The sequence below is a fragment of the Cibotium barometz genome, chromosome 2 (assembly GCF_041138505.1).
Source record: "Cibotium barometz isolate CiBa-2024 chromosome 2, ASM4113850v1, whole genome shotgun sequence".
Lineage (NCBI taxonomy): Eukaryota > Viridiplantae > Streptophyta > Polypodiopsida > Cyatheales > Cibotiaceae > Cibotium > Cibotium barometz.
The window spans coordinates 73,840,108-73,845,191 of record NC_141047.1 but is presented as its reverse complement, the minus strand read 5'-3'; positions in this window follow the sequence as shown (position 1 = coordinate 73,845,191).

Here is a 5,084-nt window from a genome sequence, read left to right as displayed (position 1 = left end):
AGGCCGTCTCCAGGACCAGGGTAGGCGGCCTCCACCAGCCCTTCGTGTAGCACCTACCACAGATCCTTCATTTGTGCCATTGTCGACAGTAGAGGCTCTTGGCACCCAGGTCGGCATTGACGTACGGAGTACCACGGAGAGCATCCAGCACGTGGTGCGCCTGTTCTCATGATCTATACCGACGACAGATGTCGAGGTATTTACATATATATTACGTCTTAAGTTTTTTTTGGTCATTTATCTACATGTTTATATATACTTTTCTATATTTTTACATGAGCAGCATGGTTGATTGTGTCACGTAGGTTCCCACACCTACCACCACTGAGAGACTCACTCAGGAGTTGGTAGAGGCGAGAGCGGAGATTAACCGCCTCAGAGCTGCATTATAGATGGCAGAGGCAGCTACTGCAGAGGCACAGCATCTGAGAGAGTCCGACATCCAGCAGGTAGGTTTCTCTTGCACGTAAAAGAGTTATAATTAAGGTCCTAAGTTATAAATTTCTTTAAGTAATACCTAATGAGAGACTAATCAATTATTTTAATGCTTTACTTTTTTGCGTAGACTCGGACCGAGGTAGAGAGCTCTAGAGCTGAGGCACAGCATCATCAGATTATGGAGCAGATTGCCCAGCATAGGGCAGAGCAGTTGATGCTGCATGTTCGAGAGTTTCGTAGATCCTCGGACGTGACAGTGCCTTACCTACCTTTATATCCACGGCCTGTCACACAGAGGTTTTTCGACGACCTCTCCCGCAGGATGCACCACCCTTCCTACGTGATGCGTGCTGCGCTTTATGTATCGAGGACATTGATAGTACAGGTGGATATGCCCTGGGATGTGGACATATTTTCCACTTGTCTTGCATCACCCAGGAGCTAGTCCGGTTCTCAGCATGCCCCTCCTGCCATGCACGCGTCGACCTAGCGACGTACAGGGTTTTGGGCATCGATGATCTTCACCCAGGCCTCGTTCGAGTAGATGCTAGGACTGGCAGGCCTATTGATTTTACATCAGCTATTGACTTGGGACTCGACGCCCTCGACGATAGAGCCCAGGAGCCTGAGGTGCCTCCTGAGATAGAGAGGAGCTCACATGAGTTTGATGCTTACCAGAGAGTCCTACATGAGATCCAGATCACAGCATATGAGCGCGTGGGTGGTGCTGGTCCTAGTGGCACCTCGGGTGATGGTGCTAGCAGCAGTGCTGCTTCTCATGAGCAGCGTGTCCTTACAGCAGAGGAGCTTACACGAGCAGAGTGGCAGACACGTACCATTGCAGATTATAGATTTTGGGTTTACAGACAGAGGCGTCTTGCATTAGCACGACGTAGAGAGAGAGAGAGGGCCATAGCAGCTTTTGGGACTCGTGAGCTCCCGAGTACACCGGCACTAGCTCACGATCCTGCCTTTGAGGCAGACCTCCCCGCAGACATTCGACGACCCCCGCAGCCGGCACAGCCTCCTCGACGTGCACAGCAGCCTCGACGCGCACGTCGACCGGCAGTTAGAGATGATGATTTTGATTGGGTTGCCATTGATAGTGACTAAACTCAGACTAGTTGGGTTAGCTCACTTACATTGTACTTAGATTTTTGGGCAGTGACTAACCTCAGACTAGCTGGGGTAGCTCATTTTCATTCTAATGTACTTATTTGATGTTTATATCATTATGAGTTTTTTCATTATTGAGTATCATTACATTTTAGTTGATGTTCTTGATTTTATTATATTTTTTAACACTTTGGCTATCATATTGTTTGTTGAAAATCTCCATGCCATCGTACCCAAACATGCTCTGATGGGGACCAAACTTTGCAAGCATGGGGGGGGGGGGCACCCACCCCCACATGCTTGCAAAGTTTGGTCACAATCAGAGCATGTTTGGATTGGTAATTAGCGCCCAGTGCGGGTTTTTCAAGTCTCTTGGTGCTTAAGAGGCCATGGAAAATCCGGGCCTTCCCCATACCATGGTACCCAAACATGCTCCGATAGGGACCAAACTTTGCAAGCATGGGGGGTGGGTCCCCCCCACATGCTTGCAAAGTTTGGTCACAATCAGAGCATGTTTGGATTGGTAATTAGCGCCCAGTCCGGATTTTTCAAGTCTCTTGGTGCTTAAGAGGCCATGGAAAATCCGGGCCTTCCCCATACCATCGTACCCAAACATGCTCTGATGGGGACCAAACTTTGCAAGCATGGGGGGGGGACCCACCCCCACATGCTTGCAAAGTTTGGTCACAATCAGAGCATGTTTGGATTGGTAATTAGCGCCTAGTGCGGGTTTTTGAAGTCTCCTGGTGCTTAAGAGGCCATGGAAAATCCGGGCCTTCCCCATACCATCGTACTCAAACATGCTCTGATGGGGACCAAACTTTGCAAGCATGGGGGGAGGACCCACCCCCACATGCTTGCAAAGTTTGGTCACAATCAGAGCATATATTGGATTGGTAATTAGCGCCCAGTGCGGGTTTTTGAAGTCTCTTGGTGCTTAAGAGGCCATGGAAAATCCGGGCCTTCCCCATACCATCGTACCCAAACATGCTCCGATGGGGACCAAACTTTGCAAGCATGTGGGGGTGGGTCCCCCCCACATGCTTGCAAAGTTTGGTCACAATCAGAGCATGTTTGGATTGGTAATTAGCGCCCAGTGCGGGTTTTTGAAGTCTCTTGGTGCTTAAGAGGCCATGGAAAATCCGGGCCTTCCCCATACCATCGTACCCAAACATGCTCCGATGGGGACCAAACTTTGCAAGCATATGGGGGTGGGTCCCCCCCACATGCTTGCAAAGTTTGGTCACAATCAGAGCATGTTTGGATTGGTAATTAGCGCCCAGTCCGGATTTTTCAAGTCTCTTGGTGCTTAAGAGGCCATGGAAAATCCGGGCCTTCCCCATACCATCGTACCCAAACATGCTCTGATGGGGACCAACTTTTGCAAGCATGGGGGGGGACCCACCCCCACATGCTTGCAAAGTTTGGTCACAATCAGAGCATGTTTGGATTGGTAATTAGCGCCCAGTGCGGGTTTTGAAGTCTCTTGGTGCACCATGCTCTGATTGTGACCAAACTTTGCAAGCATGTGGGGGGAACCCACCCCCACATGCTTGCAAAGTTTGGTCCCTATCGGAGCATGTTTGGGTACGATGGCATGGAGATTTTCAACAAACAATATGATAGCCAAAGTGTTAAAAAATATAATAAAATCAAGAACATCAACTAAAATGTAATGATCCTCAATAATGAGAAAACTCATAATGATATAAACATCAAATAAGTACATCAGAATGAAAATGAGCTACCCCAGCTAGTCTGAGGTTAGTCACTGCCCAAAAATCTAAGTACAATGTAAGTGAGCTAACCCAGCTAGTCTGAGTTTAGTCACTATCAAGATAGAGATCTAGTCAGCAGCACCCTCTCTAGCTCTCAACTGCTCTAGAATGCTCTCATGGTCATCCACTCGAAGCCGAAAACGAGGGTGAGAACTGTGTTTTTGGCTCTGTACTCGAACAAGAGTGAGCCTGGTAGCAACCACTAGATGAGAGAACTGAAATGCCTCTAACTCCCACTTCCACTGCTGGAACTCAAGACTCCCCCGATGAAGTCGAATCTGCTGGTAGAACCGGCCTGCCACAATCATGCTATGGGTGTCATAAGAAAACCCATGATCATCCACTGTATCCTGGTCAAGCATGCACTTTGGCCTAGTGCAACTCATCAGATAGTAGTCTACTCCCTCGCTATTTCCCTCACTGGCAATAACAGCAAATACATCACCCTCTTGTAGCAAATCTGTCAGGTCATCATAACTGACCATGAACGCAGGACCTGTGTGCTCATCAGACACCACTGGCACTGGGATGTGAAGGATGCTCGGGGGAGAGGAATGTCTGTATCCATGCATCTGCCCATCCTCTCGAGGCACAATGTGACCAATCGCCATCCATACATGCTCCACAGAAGCATGCAAACCGTCGTGTGTAAATTGTGGGGGCCGCCATGCACGTGCTCCTGATGGAATATAAGCCCAAGGTGCCAGGTACTGTGTCACAATCATGGGAGGCTCTACGGTCAATCATGCCACCATCCACATGCCAAAAAATCTCCTGACAATCCGAGCATCACGTTTGGGGTATGATGATGCTGCACTCCCACACAAATGTTGGGAGCACCACTCGACTACGTGGCCCGTATCTCTGAACTGCTGAGCATCCTGTCGCAGCTGATGACGCCTCAAGGCACGTTTCACACACGCGCCCGCACCATCATGCTCTCCCTTCCCGTGACCAGTCTCAAAGAATGACCAAATCACTGGGATACTAGACTGCACATGCCACCTATAAATCCATAAAAGATAGTCTTAGTTATTGTTTTCTTTAAGATGTTCTAGTGAATTTAGTTTAATTGTAAATGTAAGAAAGCCATAAGTACTACCTGTAGAGCCAATAGAATTGACGTGATGACTTGAACTGTGCGCCACAACCATCCGACCAAACCCATCGCTGGACATGTCTGATCCCACAATCTCCTAAAAAATCGTCATGGAGACGAAAACAGTGTTGCACAAAATGTGCATCATGTGAACGATCATCACTGATATAGAAATGATACTCTCGAATAATGACACGGGTCTCGGGGGTACTCGCTATCCCATCTACATGAGCCTCTGCATGTCGATAGCTAATGTGGACCATAATAGCAACCTGGTGAGGTAAGCAATACATACGTTTAGGACACAAAAAATCAAATAAGTAATGTAGCTCAAACATAAGACAAATATTACAAAATATAACCATTACCTGCTCTGAGAAGTAATACTCAGATTGTATCTCCTGAAAAGGTGTGAAAGTGTAGTTCTCTGCAAAATCAATCACAGAGACGACCACACCAATAGGAAACTCTGCTAGGCATGCTCGGAACTGACGATCCTGCCACTTGGCACAATGACTGTGCCGTATGTAGGGGTAGATCTGCTCCCTAAATATGGCTGTGAAGTGACAACGTGGTGTATGTTTGTCCACGAGTTGCAACTTCCTGGACTGTCCACCACTTTGGAGCTGGTGTGTCACATACTCATAACGTTG